General features: G+C 45.0%; 1 protein-coding gene across 1 annotated transcript in view; it reads left to right on the forward strand.

The window, feature by feature from the left end:
• The first annotated feature begins 18,556 nt into the window (after nucleotides 1–18,556).
• The window catches only part of LOC144605387 (monocarboxylate transporter 1-like), an 89,164-nt gene continuing 87,099 nt past the window's right edge, over nucleotides 18,557–20,621 (forward strand). The window contains exon 1 of the mRNA XM_078420554.1: nucleotides 18,557–18,704. The gene's annotated coding sequence lies outside the window, so the exon portion shown is untranslated. The remainder of the gene's footprint in view (nucleotides 18,705–20,621) is intronic.

The raw sequence follows: 20,621 nt of genomic DNA on the forward strand, positions 1-20,621 counted from the left end.
AGCTCTATCCAGCTCTCTCTTGAATGCATTCAGAGAATTGGCCTCCACTGCCTTCTGAGGCAGAGAATTCCACAGATTTACAACTCTCTGACTGAAAAAGTTTTTCCCCATCTCTGTTCTAAATGACCTACCCCTTATTCTTAAACTGTGGCCCCTTGTTCTGGACTCCCCCAACATTGGGAACATGTTTCCTGCCTCTAACGTGTCCAACCCCTTAATAATCTGTATAAGAAAATAACTGCAGATGCTGGTACAAATCGAAGGTATTTATTCACAAAATGCTGGAGTAACTCAACAGGTCAGGCAGCATCTCAGGAGAGAAGGAATGGGTGACGTTTCGGGTCGAGACCCTTCTTCAGACTGATGTTCTTGTAATCTTAATAATCTTAATAATCTTATACGTTTCGATAAGATCTCTCATCCTTCTAAATTCCAGTGTATACAAGCCTAGTCGCTCCAGTCTTTCAACATATGATAGTCCTGCCATTCCGGGAATTAACCTAGTAAACCTACGCTGCACGCCTCAATAGCAAGAATATCCTTCCTCAAATTTGGAGACCAAAACTGCACACAGTATTCCAGGTGCGGTCTCACTAGGGCCCTGTACAACTGCATATGTGACAGCCAGCTTTAGAGATTCAAAGAAATAATGATGAATTCTTATAAAAGCACTCCTGCAGCCAAAGTGGAGTATTGTTTCTGGTTCCGGACTCCATGCTCTAAGAATGATGCCAAGGCAGAAGCGATTTATTAAAATTATTCCAGGAATTAGTTCCCCGAATAGACTGAAGAATAGACTCCTGTTCTTCTCAGGAGACGGGGTTGCAGTGGAGATTGTTTTTAAATCACGATCGAGCAAGGAAATGGAGAGACGTTGTTTCCATTATCAGAAGGATCAGGAACTGGAGGAAGTAGAATGAAAGTGATTGGCAAAAGAACAAAACATAACATGTTAGAAGACACTTTAAAGCATGATTGGCAGATAATAGCCTCATTCTGAGCTATAACATGATGAGCACTGGGCCTGTACTCACTGGAGTTTAGAAGAATGAGACCTCAATGAAATGTACAGAATAGCGAAAGGCTTGGATAGAGAGGATGTAGAAAGGATCTTTCCACTAGTGGGAGGATCTAGGACTACAAGTAATTGCCTCAGAATTAAAGGACATTGTTTTAGGGAAGGAAATGAGTAGGAGTTTCTTTAGTCACAGGGTGGTGAATCTATGGAATCATGTGCCACAGAAGGTCGTGGAGGCCAAGTCAGTGGATATATTTAAGGCAGAGATAAGTAGATTCTTGATTAGTATTGGTGTCAGAGGTTATGGGGAGAAGGGGGGAGAATGGAATTAGGAGGGACGTACAGGTATGTAGGTTAATTGGCTGGGTAAATGTAAAAATGTAAATGTAAATGTAAATGTAAATGTAAATGTAAATGTAAAAATGTAAAAATTGTCCCTAGTGGGTGTAGGAAAGTGTTAATGTACGGGGATCGCTGGGCGGTGCGGACTTGGTGGGCCGAAAAGGCCTGTTTCCGGCTGTATATATATGATATGATATGATATGAGGGAGAGATAGATCAGCCATGATTGAATGGCGGAGTCGACTTGATGAGCCAAATTCTGCTCCTATCACTTATGACCTTATGACCTTATGACCTTATGAGCTGTAGCATTCTGTGATTATATGATTCTGGGTCAGAAGATTGTGGGTTTAAATCTCATTCCAGAGATTTCAGCATAAAATCCAGGCTGACACTTCAATACAGCACTGTCAGAGTTGTTCCCTTTCAGAGATGTCAAACAAAGTCGATGTTATTTGTCTCTGGGTGTAATTAAAAGATCCCATGATAATACTTTAGAAGAAAGCGGACTATTCTACTCAATATTTATCTCTCAATCACCATCAATAAAAATGTGTAGGAAGGAACTGCAGATGCTGGCTTATACGAATGACTCTGAAGTCTCTAACATTGCAACAATCTGGTCATTATATTATTTCTGTTTGTGAGAGTTTGCTATCAGCAATGATCACATTTCTTTCCCTACAACAGTGAATATAATTCAAAATGCATTTTGGTGAATGTGGGCTGTTCTGGTCCATCTTGAGAACAAGTTAGATTTTCTTTACTCTCTTTGTCCAACTTTAAAATTCCAACATTGCTAAATATAATGATACATTTTCTTGTGATACTAATTATTCAAAATTCTATTCGCCAGGAGTATTTCAAAACTACAATTACAGTAGCGTTTGGAAATCCACTGGAGCATGAGAGGTAACTCGTGAGAGTACGGCGCGGTGGTGCAGCGGTAAGTCGCTGCCTTACAGAGCTTGCAGCGCCGGAGTCCCGGGTTCGATCCCGACAACAGGTGCTGTCTGTACGGGGTTTGTACGTTCTCCCCGTGACTGCGTGGGTTTCCTACAAGATCATGAGTTTCCTCCCACACTCCAAAGACGTACATGTTTGTTGGTTAATTGACGTGGTGTAATTGTGTAACATTGTCCCTACAGTGTGTAGGATGGTGTTAATGTGCAAGGATCGCCCGCCAGTCGGCACGGACCCAGTGGGCCGAAGGGCGTGCATTCGCACTGCATCTCTAAACTAAACTAAACTGATTATAAATGTTTAATTACCTCAAATTGAAAGTTTCCTTCCTTGGATTGAGGAGATATTTATCTGATTATGCTCCGAGGAGCGTCCTCTAATGTCATGAAAATTCCTAAAACGTTTTGCAAAATCATGATGAGATAATATTTTACCCCGAGACAGATGAAGAGATGTTACGTCAAAGAAGAATAGGTTTGAAGTTATGTTTCAATGGATGAAAAAGGATGAAGGGAGAGTGAATATGAGAGAGAGAACGAGAGTATAAGAGAGAATGAGAGAGAAAGGAAAGAGTAATAGAAAAAGAGGGAGAGGGAGGGTGAGGGAGGGGGGCAGAGGGAGAGAGAGGGAGAGTGGGTGGGAGAGTGGGAGAGGGGGAAAGAAGGGGGAGAGAGGGAGAGAGTGAGGGAGAGTGAGGGAGGGGGAGAGGGAGGGAGAGAGGGAAAGTGAGAGGGAGGGAGGGAGAGAGGGAGCGAGGGAGAGCGGGAGAGAGGGGGAGAGAGAGAGGGAGAGGGAGGGAGAGTAAGGGAGAGTGAGGGAGAGTAAGGGAGAGTGAGGGAGGGTGAGGGAGGGGGGGAGTGGGAGGGATAGAGGGAAAGTGGGAGGGAGAGAGGGAGGGAGAGAGGGAGGGAGAGAGGGAGGGAGCGAGGGAGGGAGCGGGTGTGGGAGAGAGAGAGGGGGGAATTCCAGAGCATAACATTCTGATAGCTGAAGGCAAGTCTGCAATGTTGAAGTGATTACAATTGGCATTGAACATGAAACCAGAATGGCCGTGTGCAGAGATCCTGAGAATAAGGGGTGGGGAAAAGTTAGGGAAAGATGTTATTGAGTTACAGAAGGAGAGACAATACAAACTCATTTAGATTGTAATGTCCTGTTTGTATCTGTAGCACAAAATTAAACACAGGAACCCTCTGGAGTCCAATTAGTGTTCAATATAACTAAGCTGCCTGACGTATAAATACAACATTTCAGCAAAGCGCTGCCAGTGAACTTTGCCTTGGAATCTTACTTCCTTATTTAGCTTTGTTATTTGGTGCTTAGGTTTCTACGGGCAGTTGAGAGGACCAGAAGTGGTTCATTGTGCAGCGGAAACAGAATGCAGATATTTCTGTGTTGTCAGGTTACACTGAATGCCAGGTAAGTGTCCAATATTCTTCCTGCTGAGTGTAATATTTCAGTTCCCCTTCCTGGAGGTGATTTTGTTACTTAGATTCCCCAGGAGAAGCTGTTGACATCAATTTCATGAAAGAAGAATTATTGAGAAAGATTCCAGTCTTTGTCTTGATTCAAAATGCCAATATTCCATCTCACTCCACAGATGCTGCCTGACTTGTTTAATTCCTCCAGCAGCTTGTTTTTTAAGGTCATAAGGTCATATTTATATTAATAAGATCATAAGGTCATATGACAGGAGCAGAATCAGGCCATTCGGCCCATCAAGTCTACTCCGCCATTCAATCAGGCTGATCTATCTCTCCCTCCTAACCCGATTATCCTGCCTTCTCCCTTGACACTCTTACCAATCAAGAAACGATCTATCTCTGCCTTAAAACTATCAATCCTTGGCCTCCGCGTCCTTCTGTGACAAGAATTCCACAAATAAAGAAATTCCTCCTCGTCTCCTTCCTAAAGGAACGTCCTTTAATTCTGAGACTATGACCTCTAGTCCTAGACTCTCCCACCATTGGAAACATCCTCCCCACATCCATTCTATCCAAGCCTGTTAATTAACAGGAATAATTCCTGTTATAACCTGAGGACATCATAGTCACTTCACGGTTGTTTAGAAATGCGATGTTTGTTGTCACTGGGGAAGCATAGAATATGAATTTTCATGCAACGACATCCTCCAAAAGATTTAAAAAGCTTAACAACTGCAGATAATGCAGCGCCGGAGACTCAGGTTCGATCCTGACTACGGGTGCTGCACTGTAAGGAGTTTGTACGTTCTCCCCGTGACCTGCGTGGGTTTTCTCCGAGATCTTCGGTTTCCTCCCACACTCCAAAGACGTACAGGTATGTAGGTTAATTGGCTGGGTAAATGTAAATATTGTCCCTAGTGGGTGTAGGATAGTGTTAATGTACGGGGATCGCTGGGCGGCACGGACTTGGTGGGCCGAAAAGGCCTGTTTCCGGCTGTATATATATGATGATGATGATGTTGGAAATCTGAAATAATGCAGGAAGTGCTGACTGAGGTGTTTAGTATTACAGAGAATCCCTTCCCACACCACCACCAATGGTTAATATGTAATCTGATGATCTGCTTTAATGGCATAACCTGAGGGACTAATGTTGATCAGAACTCCAGAATATCCTATTCTGCTTTGAAACAGTGGAATTGGGATTTTTTTGACAGGACAGGACAAGCAATGTTTCTGATAGATTGACACGAAAAGCTGGAGTAACACAGCGTCTTTGGAGAAAAGGAATAGGTGACGTTTCGGGTCGAGACCCTTCTTCAGACTGGGACTTAGGCAGAACTACCTAGATTATGTGTTCAAATTACTGGAGCTCAACCTGAACCCGTGATTCAACGACACAGAAGGCATCGTGCAGATAATGAGTCACTTCTGAGTAGCTTCACATCCTCTCTCACCGAGCAAGCCTCAAGCTCCCTGATAACATTTTGAAATGTACATTCCTTGCACCTTAAATCTGTCTGCGCCGTTCTTAATTCACCAGCATCCTGCTCCAAAAAATAAAAAATATTAAATTATTTCAGTGCTGTTCAACTTGGAGAGGACTAAAAAGTAGTTATTCTTTCAAACAGTGTCAAACTCTAGTGGTTGGCCTGCGGCCTTAGTGGCTCAGCTGGAGTTGGGTTGAAAATCGGACCCAACAGGTTGTAGGAATAAGTTCGGTACCTTCCACAGTTTCTAAACTAGGCATAAAATGTTCTGAAAACACATTGGATCACAGTAACAACTGAATTACTGTTTAGATTTTTTTTTTAGATACAGCGCGGAAACAGGCCCTTCGGCCCACCGAGTCCGTGCCGCCCAGCGATCCCCGCACATTAACATTATCCTACACACACTAGGGACAATTTTTACATTTACCCAGTCAATTAACCTACATACCTGTACATTTTTGGAGTGTGGGAGGAAACCGAAGATCTCGGAGAAAACCCACGCAGGTCACGGGAAGAACGTACAAACTCCGTACAGACGGCGCCCGTAGTCGGGATCGAACCTGAGTCTCCAGCGCTGCATTCGCTGTAAGGCAGCAACTCTACCGCTGTGCCACCGTGCCGCCCACGGTGTTTGTTACTTAAGTCAAAGTTGGCTCTCTCTTTTTGACGAGTTCTCCTGTAAGTTTAGTTTAGTTTAGTTTGTTTTTTTTAGTTTAGAGATACAGCGCGAGAACGGGCCCTTCAGTCCACATCGACAAGCGACCCCCGTACACTTTTACCATTTTACAATGTGCAATTTCCAATTTTACCAAGCCAGTTAGCCTACAAACCTGTACGTCTTTGGAGCTGAACTCCAATAAAAACTTGTCACTGCCTCTTAATACCATTGGGTTCGATTAGTTTATTGTCATGTGTACTGAGGTACATTCACAAGAAAGCTGGTCACCCTGGTTTAACATCTCATCTGAAAGGCAGCACCTCTCCTGTAATAGTTCTTCGGCATGGTCTGGATGTTGGTGCTCAAGGATGCTGGGGCAGTATGTGAATCCATTCATCTTCACAATCTGGTGACTCAGTAACTCAACTATGTCTGATCGACCACAACTAGGCACACAGCTAGTCAACTGTTGAATTCTCGGTAAGTTGCCTCTCCATGGTCTGCCTGTGAAGGAAGACTATTCCTGAACACCATCAATACTGGAAGCCTCACACAATCCTGCGCAGTATGGTATCAAAATTGGTGGACCTGGATATTCTATGATTGAGCTGTAGATTTCTCCAGTAACACCTCTGAGCAAAGTTAAAGACAATCCCATCAGTCGGGCTCCCTGTTCATCAGTAATTTAATGTCCTGGTTGTTAATCAACCCCAGTTCATCGGGAGCTTAATCTGCACACCTGAGTATGGCCAGTTCGGGGGCATGATTTGTGGTACAAAGTAATTCAGCTAAAGATAGACACAAAGTGCTAGAGTAACTCAGCGGCACAGGCAGCATCTCTGGAGAAAAGGAGCAGGTGACATTTCGGGTCAAGACCCTTCTTCAGACTGAGAGTCACGGGAAAAGGAAATAAGATATAGAAGGTACATAGAATGAATAACAGATATGCAAGGAAATGTGGAGCCCACAATGATCCATTGTTGGCTGTGGGGTAGGTGATATCGAGTTGTATGGACAGTGAAACTCAACAGGACAACAGCTAAACTAGTATGATGACTCGGGTGGGGGAGGGACGGAGAGAGAGAGGGGATGCAAGGGTTATTTCAAGTTAGAGAAATCAATACTTATACCGCTGGATTGGAAGCTGCCCAAGAAAAATATGAGGTGCTGTTCCTCCGATTCGCATTTGGCCTCACTCAGACAGTGGAGGAGGCCCAGGACAGAAAGGTCAGTGTGGGTAGACACAAAATGCTGGAGTAACTCAATGGGACAGGCAGCATCTCAGGAGAGAAGGAACGGGTGACGTTTCGGGTCGAGACCCTTCTTCAGACTGATGTCAGGGGAGTGAGCAGGACAGAGATAGAATGTAGTCAGAGACATTCAGACTGGTGGGAGAACTGGGAAGGGGGAGGGGGTGGAGAGAGAGGGATAGCAAAGGCTATTTGAAGTTAGAGAAGTCAATGTTCGTACTGCTGGGGTGTAAGCTACCCAAGCAAAATATGGGGTGCTGTTCCTCCAATTTGCACTGGGCCTCAATCTGACAATGGAGGAGGCCCAGGACAGAAAGGTCAGATTGGGAATGGGAGGGGGAGTTGAAGTGCTGAGCAACCGGGAGATCAGGTAGGTTAAGGCAGACTGAGCAGAGGTGTTCAGCGAAACGATCGCTGAGCCTACGCTTGATCTTGCCGATGTACAGGAGTTGACACCTGGAACAGCGGATACAGTAGTTGAGGTCACCCATACCTTCTCTCCAGAGATGTTGCCGATCCCACTGGGTTACTCCAGCTTTTTGTGTCTATGTATGAATAGGGGCTTGAAGTTCAATACTGACCCCAAACATTGGTGTTAAGTAGCCAAGGTTGTGCTGTCTCATGTACGGAGTGATACAACGCTTATTATAAGCATCTGTGTGTAACAGCCGTTGTTTTTTTTAGTAATTAGTGATACATTAATCTGCTATTCTAGTAAATAAATGATCTTAGTTATTTGTAAACTGGAACTGTTTCCAGAGAAACCGTTGTAGTTACGCTATCTGAACTTTGACTTTGGCATTCTGAATAACCTCAGTCTCAGTGATGCAAATAGTCATCAAAGGTAGAGGCTTACCGCAGTATAACAATTAGTTTCTCTGGTACTGAGTACCGTTTTATTACTAAACTAGATCAAGTGGACCCGTTGGGCCCAAACCTCTCTTCCCCCCCTCCCCCTCCCCCTTCGCCTCTCCACCCCCCCCCTCCCCTTCCCTTTCCCCCCTCCCTCCTCCCCTCCCCCTCCTTCTACCCCCCCTCACCTCCCCCTCCCCCTTCCCCTCCCCCCACTCCATCTCACTCAAGCCCCCCTTATTCTCCTTCCCCTCCCCCTCCCTCCCTCCTCATCCTCCCTCCCTAGGAGATAGATTTAAACTTTTAAATGTGAATAACTTAAAAAATATAACACCGATTTCAATGAAAATTCTTCCATTAGCACGGTGAGTAAAGTGGCCTAAAATTGTCGTGCTATCCTGTACCGTTTTGGCTGTAGTTCAGGAACAAACAAACAAACAAACAAACAAGAGTTTTAGTATGTCGATAGCAATGGCCAGTCTCAGTGAAGATGAATCTCAATGATCTGTTAACACAGGAGAAAATACAAAGCTGAACGTTCCAAAGACACTTTACAGCAAAGCAAAAGCTACAGGAACAGTTAATATTTCATGTCAATTACTCTATGACGGGTCATCGATCTGAAATATTAACTCTGTTTTTCTCTCCTTACTGATGCTGCCCACCTAATCCAAATCACCATTTTATTTGGCCTTCTGAAGGGATTGATGGGTCATCTGTACTAACTTTCTTTTACATGATGGTTAGTTGGGAACAACCCTGTGATCTGAGTGGGCGCCAATTACGGAACAGCATCAACCTCTGAGTAAACTTTAGGGATCCTGTTTAGGGACCCAGACCAAGGGGAGAAAAAAAGAGGAGCAATGGATATGATTTTCACCATGTGACAAATGTAAAAAAACGACAAGGCAGCATCAGGCACTGTGTATGGCCATCTTTCACCTTGCAAATACCTTCAGTTTAGCTTAGTTTAGAGATACAGTGTGGAAGCAGGTCCTTCGGCCCACCGAGTCCGCATCGACCACTGTTTAAGAATAAGGGGTAGGCCATTTAGAACAGAGATGAGGAAAAACTTTTTCAGTCAGAGAGTTGTGAATCTGTGGAATTCTCTGCCTCAGAGGGCAGTGGAGGCCAATTCTCTGAATACATTCAAGAGAGAGCTAGATAGAGCTCTTAAGGATAGCGGAGTCAGGGGGTATGGGAAGAAGGCAGGAACGGGGTACTAATTGAGAATGATCAGCAATGATCACATTGAATGGCGGTGCTGGCTCGAAGGGCCGAATGGCCTACTCCTGCACCTATTGTCTATTGTCTATTGACCAGCGATCCCCGCATAATTTGTATGAGAAGAAGTGAAAATGTATGAAGTAAAGGTTGTTACTTGTTTGTTAAACGTGTCTGGGATAATGCTGAATTATTCCTATGGAACAGATGGAATCGGATCTAACCGAATGTTTCTGCTCCTCTGCGTTAATTTCCCTCATCTCTTGTGTCCTACGAGGAGATGCCATCCAACCCATTCATCTTTTATTCTTTGGACTAATTGTTTGAAGCTCTTACTGGCGAAATTAACTGTTTATTCGACTTTTTTGTTAGTTGCTTGCAAAGGTTCTAATGGAGGAAAAGTGCAAGAATGTATTTTTTAAGAACATAGAACTTAGTTCAGTGCAGAAAGGAGCTGCAGATGTTGGTTTAAACTGAAGACAGACACAAAAAGCTGGAGTAACTCAGCGGCTCAGACAGCATCTCTGGAGAAAAGATATCGGTGACGTTTCGGTTTGAGACCCTTCTTCGGACTGAGAGTCAGGGGAAAGGGAAACGAGAGATAAAGTTTCAAAGGTTTCAAAACTCTTTTATTGTCATGTGTACCAATGAATGTACTTAAGATCATCTCTGACCCCTCTCACCCTGGCCACAAACTCTTCGAAGCACTTCCCTCTGGAAGGCGACTCCAGACTGTCAAAGCAGCCACAGCCAGACATGAAAACAGCTTTTTTTCCACGAGTGATAGTTCTGAAATCTTCCGCGATCTTTGGTTTCCTCCCACACTCCTAAGACGTACAGGTTTGGAGATTACTTGGCTTGGTATAGTATAAAAATTGTCCCTAGTGTGCGTAGGGTTAATGTGCGGAGATCGTCGGTCGGTGTGGACTCAGTGGGCTGAAGGGCCTGTTTCCGTGCTGGATCTCTAAACTAAACTAAAAAGGTGGGGTTGGTGTAGATGGGGCATGTTGGTCAGCGTGGGCTAGTTGGACCGAAGGGCCTGTTTCCACGCTGTATGACTATTATTCTAAGTGGGATCCAAATTTATTAGAAATGTCAGTATCTCTATTCTGGATATGAGATAGCAAAATCCAGAAGGAAATCAGCATTGAGTGAAATTGGGATTTGTTGTGTTTATACCTGAAATTTAAAATTGGTATTTTGAATTGAATTAACCGCCACCCACGCGCGCACCACCCCACACATCCCCCTCCCCACCCAGCCCCCACCCCCTCCCACAGTATGTCTCTCCACCCCTCTGACCTCAGCCCTCACCCCTGTCATGTTTTCACCATTCCTCTTGACCTCCTGGTTTTGGATACAGATTAGTCGGTCCTCTACAGAGGCCTGTCCTTTGTACCCGACACCCAGGCCTTTTTCAATGGCACCTCCCAGTGATGACCCCTTCTCCCGTCTACAACACGCCCCATCCTCTTGGACATCCCTGACGACCTTCTACCATCTCTAGGCCTTTTCATTTCCAACTGCCGGCGTGATATCAACTGAAGGTAGACACAAAAAGCTGGAGTAACTCGGCAGGACAAGCAGCATCTCTGGAGGGAAGAAATGGGTGACGTTTCGGGTCGAGACCATTCTCAACTATTTACAATATATATTAATGATTTGGATGATGGAATTAGAAGCAACACTAGCAAGTTTGCAGATGACACAAAGCTGGGTGGCAGTGTGAACTGCGACAAGGATGTTAGGAAGTTGCAGGGTGACTTAGACAGGTAGAGTGAGTGGGCAGATGCGTGGCAGATGCAGTATAAAGTAGCTAAATGTGAGGTTATCCACCTTGGTGGCAAAAACAAGGAGGCAGATTATGAATGAATGAATGAGTAAGTTTATTGGCCAAGTATGTGCATATACAAGGAATTATGCCTTGGTGCTCCGCTCACAAATGACAACACAAACATACTGTTAACAATTAAGAATAAAGCATAACCACATCAAAACAATAAGGATACAACATTACGGTCTAAACATGTGGGTGAAAATAAACCAGAGCAAAAAAGAGACTACAGACTTTGGTTATTGAGTAGAGCTATCGCTCGTGGAAATAAGCTGTTTTTATGTCTGGCTGTGGCTGCTTTGACAGTCCGGAGTTGCCTTCCAGAGGGAAGTGCTTCGAAGAGTTTGTGGCCAGGGTGAGAGGGGTCAGAGATGATCTTGCCCGCTCGCTTCCCGGCCCTTGCAGTGTACAGTTCGTCAATGGGGGGGAAGGTTGCAGCCAACCTTATTATCTCGATGATGTCAGATTACGTAAAGGGGAAGTGCAATGAGACCTGGGTGTCCTTGTACACCAGTCACTGAAAGTAAGCGTGCAGGTACAGCAGACAGTGAAGAAAGCTAATGGCATGTTGGCCTTCTTAACAAGAGGATTTGGGTATAGGAGCAAAGAGGTCCTTCTGCAATTGTATAGGGCCCTAATGAGACCATATCTGGTGTGCAGTTTTAGTCTCCTAATTTGAAGAAGGACATCCTTGCTATTGAGGCAGTGCAGCGTAGGTTCATGAGGTTAATCTCTGGGATGGCGGGACTGTCATATGAGGAAAGATTGGAAAGACTGGGCTTGTATTCACTGGAGTTTAGGAGGATGAGAGGGGATCTTATAGAGACGTATAAAATTATAAAAGGACTGGACAAACTAGGTGCAGGAAAAATGGTCCCAATGTTGGGGGAGTCCAGAACTAGGGACCACCGTCTAAGAATAAAGGGGAGGCCATTTAAAACTGTGAGAAGAAACTTTTTCACCCAGAGAGTTGTGAATTTGTGGAATTCTCTGCCACAGAAGGCAGTGGAGGCCAATTCACTGGATGAATTTAAAAGAGAGCTAGATAGAGCTCTGGGGGCTAGCGGCTATGGGATATGGGGAAAAGGCAGGCACAGGTTACTGATTATGGATGATCAGCCATGATCACAATGAATGGCGGTGCTAGCTCGAATGGCCGAATGGCCTCCTCCTGCACCTACTTTCTATGTTTCTATGTTTCCATGTTTCAACTGTCTTGACTTCTCTACTCCTTTCACCCACATCTTTGGTGTGTGGGAGAAAACCGGAGCACTCGGAGAAAACCTACACAGTCACGGGGAGAACGTGCAAACTCCGTACAGGCAGCGCCTGTGGTCTGGATTGAACCTGGGTCTCTGGCACTGTAATGCAGCAACTCCACCACTGCGCCACCATGCTGGCCTTCTGAACAACAACGTATTTCCAAAAGATATTGCTCAAGAATCTTGAAGGAATGATTTTGTGTTTTTGAGTTTGTGCAGTTAAACTTGTTTTGATTTAATCACAGTGTTTGCCTTTTAGCTCGGATTGCGGTCTCCTAAAATGTAAATGTGTATTGTGCTTGAAGTTTAGCACGTGTCCAGTCAAATGCGGATGAGGGTCCATGGAAGACTGTGCGAGACAATTACATCTGACTCTCACACCTTACAAAAAAGGGGTTTGAGGGAATTTCTATTGAAGTAAAGTAAAGGAAACCGAAAGCATTGCAAGCATGGATAGCCAATGATACCAGGGGTAAATGTAAGAAAATAACTGCAGATGCTGGTACAAATCGAAGGTATTTATTTCACAAAATGCTGGAGTAACTCAGCAGGTCAGGCAGCATCTCAGGAGAGAAGGAATGGGTGACGTTTCGGGTCGAGACCCTTCTTCAGACTGAGAAGGTCGAGACCCGAAACGTCACCCATTCCTTCTCTCCCGAGATGCTGCCTGACCTGCTGAGTTACTCCAGCATTTCGTGAATCAAAACAATAAGGATATAACATTACGGTCTAAACATGTGAGTGAAAATAAAACAGAGCAAAAAAGAGACTACAGACGTTGGTTATGCTGGAGTAACTCAGCGGGACAGGCAGCATCTCTGGAGAGAAGGAATGGGTGACGTTTCGGGGCGCGGCGACAGTCAGGTTGCATTTCGTGCCTCCAGTTGTTGAGACGCTCTGTGGTCTGCCCGAAACTTATTGACCCCCCATCAGAGCGAGATGGCCATCAGGGAATGTTGCCGACTGGCCCGCTCCAGACTGCAGGAGTACGTGCTGAGGGACGCACTGAAGCTCGGTGCAGCCAACGCCAAGGCTCTGTGGGGGAGGACAGCAGTCTAGGGTCCTTCCGCTGCTGGACTTTGTGGGGCAGGGTGTGGTGGAAACGCCCCTCAAACAAGGGAAGGGATGTCACCCCTTGGGGCCACATGAATGGCAAGGGTGCCGGGTATAAGAATAATTTGTGATCATTACCGAATATAACACAAATGAATGTTTGAACGCTGAGAATGTGGAAAGAGGTTCTTGTTTTGTATATATTTTTATTTTTCTGAATAAGGTTTTTTGGGGGGAGAAAAAAGACACAGTTGGGGACATGGTGTTTGGCCATCTGCAGAATGCCATCAGCCACATTAGCCAATTGGAAAAGACATCACACACCCCTTCCATAAGTTCTTCCTGAGAAATATTACTAATTTCTCTATCATTCTATTTATTTTTTCCCTCGTATGACGTGAGCATTTTAACTTCCTTAAGACATACTAGTGCAGTTTCCTCCCATGCCTTACTGAGTGTTTTGGTATCTTTAAGTCCCATTGCTGCCACTCTCTGTATCTTCCCTCTCAGCTGTTCTATTTATCCATTCAGTCCTGCCACGTCTAATAGACTCCAAAGACGTACGGGTATGCAGGTTAATTGACTGGGTAAAATGTAAAAATTGTCCCGAGTGTGCGTAGGATAGTGTTAATGTGCGGGGATCGCTGGGCGGCGCGGACTCGATGGGCTGAAGGGCCTGTTTCCACGCTGTATCTCTAAATCTAAATATATATATTAACTATGGATATTCCAGCGATATACCCGAAACGTCACCCATTCCTTCTCTCCTGAGATGCTGCCTGACCTGCTCGACCCGAAACGTCACCCATTCCTTCTCTCCTGAGATGCTGCCTGACCTGCTCGACCCGAAACGTCACCCATTCCTTCTCTCCTGAGATGCTGCCTGACCTGCTCGACCCGAAACGTCACCCATTCCTTCTCTCCTGAGATGCTGCCTGACCTGCTGAGTTACTCCAGCATTTTGTGAAATAAATACCAGGGGCAAATGAAGTAAGAGTAGAGTGTAATTTGCTCATCAGCTACAGCAATAGTGAGACAGTCTTCTTCTTTTAAGACGTAAACAGGAAGGGAAGGAGAGGAGGGTGGGTTTCTTTTCAGGTAAACTTGACTCTGGGAACATACTGAACTGGGGAGGTAATGAAGGAGCCTCGTGCCTTGTTAGGAGTGAAACAGCAATTTCACATCCTGCTGAGTTCTGGATTAGTGGAGCGAATGAATAGGAAACATAAGAACAGTCTAACTTAAGGCTTGACCAAGATCAGACGAGGATGGGCTGAGGCACTCCCTGCCACTCTGTTGAAGTTCAGAACAACCGCAGCCAGATGGACGGGGTGAACACTCATTGCCTGGGTGACGGGATGAGCTGTCAACCTACTGGAAGGTGTGATAACCGGAGGAGCAGGTGTTTGGGTGGAGGGGAAAGAGTTTTCAGGTACATCTGGGGTTAATAAAACTATTGCATGATCATTAGATTGAGGTGATTGATCGGCAGAGGGTCAAGGATTGAAAAAAGCAGAGAGTAAATATTGAAGCCAAAATGCAAAAGGACAGAGATTATGTAATAGTTAAAATCGTCCCGGAAAGGGCTGGACTCCAGCCCTGGTGGAAGGCCCGCATGATGTTATGGGGACAGGAGGAACATGTGTCCGAGTGGTCGTGAGGGGAACCCCAAGGTGGAAACATTGGACTCAGGTGAAGCAGTATTAACCACAACGGAGAAACAAATCTGACACTACTGACAGTTAGATGCATGACTTTATGTCACTGTTGCAGGTTTCTAACATGCATACAAGCACCAGACTGCAATTATGAGCCCTCCAACGAGACCACGTTTAATCATCAGATAAACCAATTGGAACCAGCAACAAAGCCGTTGACTGGGAACAGTTGTGGATATAACGGTAGAAATGCAACTCCATGAATCAATGGAGCTACACTAACGATATGACAAGTGGTGCAGTGTGAACGGGGAAATATTACCTGGAAAATATTACCCATTCCTTCTCTCCAGAGATGCTGCCTGACCCGCTGAGTTACTCCAGCATTTTGTGTCTACCTTCGATGTAAACCAGCATCTGCAGTTTTCTTTCCTACACATGTTACCTGGACATTTTGGAATTGGAGTGTCTGGGGTTCACTCCCTGGAAATCAAGTGGGGGGAGATGTAAATGCAGCTTATTATGCCTCGTGGTAGGGCAGATACTCCATTACAGTGAGAAGTGGAGATCAATGTTATATGGGTTGTTTAAATTGGTGTCCAAATCATTCACCTCTCACCCACACTATGGACAGCCCAACCCTCTGTGATGGGGATACTAAGATGGTGGATGGCTCAGTGGTCACCCATTAGGAAGATAAAATAATCCTTATTCCCCCATTACCATCACATTCAGGTGATGATTAACCTCATGGGTTTAGGCATTCTGGAATGGTGCTCTACACCTACGAAAGAATTATTCCAACATCTGTTAAGGGCGTAATTATTGGAGAAAGATATAAAAACACATACAACCTGAAGCGGATGAGCAAAGATAGTGGGAGGCGGATATATCGCTGGAATATCCATAGTTAATATATTTTTTTAGATTTAGATTTAGAGATACAGCGTGGAAACAGGCCCTTCGGCCCATCGAGTCCGCGCCGCCCAGCGATCCCCGCACATTAACACTATCCTACGCACACTCGGGACAATTTTTACATTTTACCCAGTCAATTAACCTGCATACCTGTACGTCTTTGGAGTCTATTAGACGTGGCAGGACTGAATGGATAAATAGAACAGCTGAGAGGGAAGATACAGAGAGTGGCAGCAATGGGACTTAAAGATACCAAAACACTCAGTAAGGCATGGGAGGAAACTGCACTAGTATGTCTTAAGGAAGTTAAAATGCTCACGTCATACGAGGGAAAAAATAAATAGAATGATAGAGAAATTAGTAATATTTCTCAGGAAGAACTTATGGAAGGGGTGTGTGATGTCTTTTCCAATTGGCTAATGTGGCTGATGGCATTCTGCAGATGGCCAAACACCATGTCCCCAACTGTGTCTTTTTTCTCCCCCCAAAAAACCTTATTCAGAAAAATAAAAATATATACAAAACAAGAACCTCTTTCCACATTCTCAGCGTTCAAACATTCATTTGTGTTATATTCGGTAATGATCACAAACTATTCTTATACCCGGCACCCTTGCCATTCATGTGGCCCCAAGGGGTGACATCCCTTCCCTTGTTTAAGGGGCGTCTCCACCACACCCTGCCCCACAAAGTCCAGCAGCGGAAGGACCCTAGACTGTGGTCCTCCCCCACAGAGCCTTGGCGTTGGCTGCACCGAGCTTCAGTGCGTCCCTCAGCACGTACTCCTGCAGTCTGGAGCGGGCCAGTCGGCAACATTCCCTGATGGCCATCTCGCTCTGATGGGAGGTTAATAAGTTTCGGGCAGACCACAGAGTGTCTCAACAACAGGAGGCACGAAATGCAACCTGGCTGTCGCTGAAACGTCACCCATTCCTTCTCTCCAGAGATGCTGCCTGTCCCGCTGAGTTACTCCAGCATAACCAACGTCTGTAGTCTCTTTTTTGCTCTGTTTTATTTTCACTCACATGTTTAGACCGTAATGTTATATCCTTATTGTTTTGATTCACGAAATGCTGGAGTAACTCAGCAGGTCAGGCAGCATCTCGGGAGAGAAGGAATGGGTGACGTTTCGGGTCGAGACCCTTCTCAGTCTGAAGAAGGGTCTCGACCCGAAACGTCACCCATTCCTTCTCTCCCGAGATGCTGCCTGACCCGCTGAGTTACTCCAGCATTTCGTGAATAAATACCTTCGATTTGTACCAGCATCTGCAGATATTTTCTTATACTACTTATTGTTTTGATGTGGTTATGCTTTATTCTTAATTGTTAACTGTATGTTTGTGTTGTCATTTGTGAGCGGAGCACCAAGGCACATTCACAAAATGCTGGAGTAACTCAGCAGGTCAGGCAGCATCTCGGGAGAGAAGGAATGGGTGACGTTTCGGGTCGAGACCCTTCTTCAGACTGATGTCGGGGGTGGGACAAAGAAGGGTCTCGACCCGAAACGTCACCCATTCCTTCTCTCCCGAGATGCTGCCTGACCTGCTGAGTTACTCCAGCATTTTGTGAATAAATCGATTTGTACCAGCATCTGCAGTTATTTTCTTATACCAAGGCACATTCCTTGTATATGCACATACTTGACCAATAAACTTATTCATTCATTCATTCATTCATTCATTTTGCGTCATCTACGATTGCTGACTACAGCTAATCCAGTGGATCAGGTATGTCAGGACCATATGTAGGTTAATTGGCTGGGTAAATGTAAAAATTGTCCCTAGTGGGTGTAGGATAGTGTTAATGTACGGGGATCGCTGGGCGGCACGGACTTGGTGGGCCGAAAAGGCCTGTTTCCGGCTGTATATATATGATATGATATGATATGATATGATCAGGGAACATATATTATAGGACGTGTTCTCCATGTCCCACACCAGCATTTTGTTTAAGACATCTGTCCTATATCAGATGCATAAAATTAGATAATATATACAGGGATCTTAGATGACGGTAAATAATGTTGCAATAATTGATGAAGAGCCTGTCCAGATGAGATAGTAAATGTGATAGACACAAAAAGCTGGAGTAACTCAGCGGGTCAGACAGCGTCTCTGGAGAAAAGGAATAGGTGACGTTTCGGGTTAAGACCCTTCTTCAGACTGAAGTCTGAAGAAGGGTCTCGACCCGAAACGTCACCCATTCCTTTTCTCCAGAGATGCTGCCTGACCCGCTGAGTTACTCCAGCTTTTTGTGCCCATCGTAAGTTTAAACCAGCATCTGCAGTTCCTTTGTTCATAATAAATGTGATATTCTAGTTGTGGATTTACACGTTATAATAACTGTAAGCATGCGATGGATATAACAACCACTGTGAGTGTTGCTCTTTCACTGAGAAAATATGACGCTGTTAACTCTGCTAAATGGTATGGAAAGAGTGGCTGTAATTATGCTGTATCAGTTCATGTTGTAATCCAGAGTCTGACAAAACAAATCACGCTCGGAGACAAGGAATTGATGGTACCATCAGATGGACATTTGATAACAATAAACATTGTTTTGCTACGAAATGACTCAGATGAGACATTAAGGAGATTGTTTGCTACCAGGCTTCTGCCAACACCACTCCTCTGTTCGCAGTTCGGAAGGCACTGCTGAAGGAGGACGAGATGGCCATCCATTAAACAGTCTGAGAGCTCTGTGTGGAAGTATGGCAGAGAGGTAGAGAACATTTTGAGAAAAAAGGACTTTATGGGTAAGAGCATGGATTAAAATTACATCACTGTTATTAGTATTTGCACAGTTATTGTTTGCAATTGTTTTGATTTTATCTTGGTATAATAAAAAGCGATACAATAAGTTGAAGATATTCTGTTATTCCGTTCCTCTTTAGTCATGTTCTGCCCAGTGAAGACTGCATCCTAGTAACCGTCCTCTAACTGATCATCGGAGAATGATGTTTCGGATGTGGGGCTGGTGGGGTGAAATGTGCAGATCAGAGTAACTTTATCCTTGTTCCTTCTTGGGGGTGTTCAGTTTATTCTAGTTTATGTTCACCGAGGTACAGTGAAAAGCCTTTGTTGCGTGCTAACCGGTCAGCAGAAAGACAATACATGATTACAATCGAGCCATTTACAGTGTATAGAAACATGATAAGGGAATAACGTTCAGTGCAAGGTAAACTCAGCAAAGTCCGATCAAGGATCGTCTGAATGTCACCAAAACGGTAGATAGTAGTTCAGCACTGTTCTCTGGTTGTGGTAGGATGATTCAGTTGCCTGATAACAGCTGGAAAGAAACTGTCCCTGAATCTGGAGGTGTGTCTTTTTACACTTCTATACGTTTTGCCTGATGGGAGAGGGGAGAAGAGGTAGTGGCCAGGGTGCGACTCGTCCTTGAATATGCTGCTGGCTTAATTTGTCCCCAATCCTCAATGATTGGGGTCTGTTGGTCAGGAGGTCGAGGATCCAGTTGTAGTGATGAGTGCTGACCAGGGGCCACAGTCTAAGAATAAAGGGGAGGCCATTTAAAACTGAGGTGAGAAGAATTTTTTTCACCAAGAGAGTTGTGAATTTGTGGAATTGTCTGCAACCAGCTTATGAAGCCTTTCAGAGTGTTTCTATGTCTCAGAAAAGATTGGAAAGACTAGGCTGGTATTCGCTGGAGTTTAGAAGGATGAGAGGGGATCTTATAGAAACGTATAAAATTATAAAAGGACTGGATAAACTAGATGCAGGAAGAATGGTCCCAATGTTGGGGGAGTCCAGAACCAGGGGCCACAGTCTAAGAATAAAGAGGAAGCCGTTTAAAACTGAGGTGAGAAGAAACTTTTTCACCCAGTGAGTTGTGAATTTGTGGAATTCTCTGCCACAGAAGGCAGCGGAGGCCAATTCACTGGATGGATTTAAAAGAGAGTTAGATAGAGCTTTGGGGGCTAGCGGAATCAAGGGATATGGGGAGAAGGCAGGCATGGGTTACTGATTTTGGATGATCAGCCATGATCACAATGAATGGCGGTGCTGGCTCGAAGGGCCAAATGGCCTCCTCCTGCACCTATTTTCCATGTTTCTATGTTTCTATGTTTCCTATGAGTTTGATGATGAGCTTGGAGGGAGAGTGAGAGCAGAACTACAGAGGAACCATGGGTGAGGTATCCGTCTATGACAGGAGAGGGGAAGCCATCATTGGCCAGTCCTGTGTCAACAACTGCATCAGGGCTGCCTCCTGCACCCGTGCGGAACGCAGTGATTTCATTAGCTTTTCCAGTAACTTCCACCCTGCCCTCACATTCACCGGCATTATCTCTGCCACCCCTCGCCCTTGGGACAGACAATCAACTGATGTCGACTACAAACCCATTGACACCGACAGTTATCTGGACTACACCTCCTCCCACCCTATCTCTTGCATAGACACCATCCCCGACACTCACTTTCACTGTCTTAAAAACCCCCCTAGAAAATAGGCGCAGGAGGAGGCCATTTGGCCCTTCGAGCCAGCACCGCCATTCATTGTGATCATGGCTGATCATCCACAATCAGTAACCAGTGCCGGCCTTCTCCCCATATCCCTTGATTCCGCTAGCCCCTGGAGATCTATCTAACTCTCTTTTAAATTCATCCAGTGAATTGGCCTCCACTGTCTTCTGTGGCGGAGAATTCCACAAATTCAC

This window comes from Rhinoraja longicauda, chromosome 24 (assembly GCF_053455715.1).
Source record: "Rhinoraja longicauda isolate Sanriku21f chromosome 24, sRhiLon1.1, whole genome shotgun sequence".
In the NCBI taxonomy this organism is placed as follows: domain Eukaryota; kingdom Metazoa; phylum Chordata; class Chondrichthyes; order Rajiformes; family Arhynchobatidae; genus Rhinoraja; species Rhinoraja longicauda.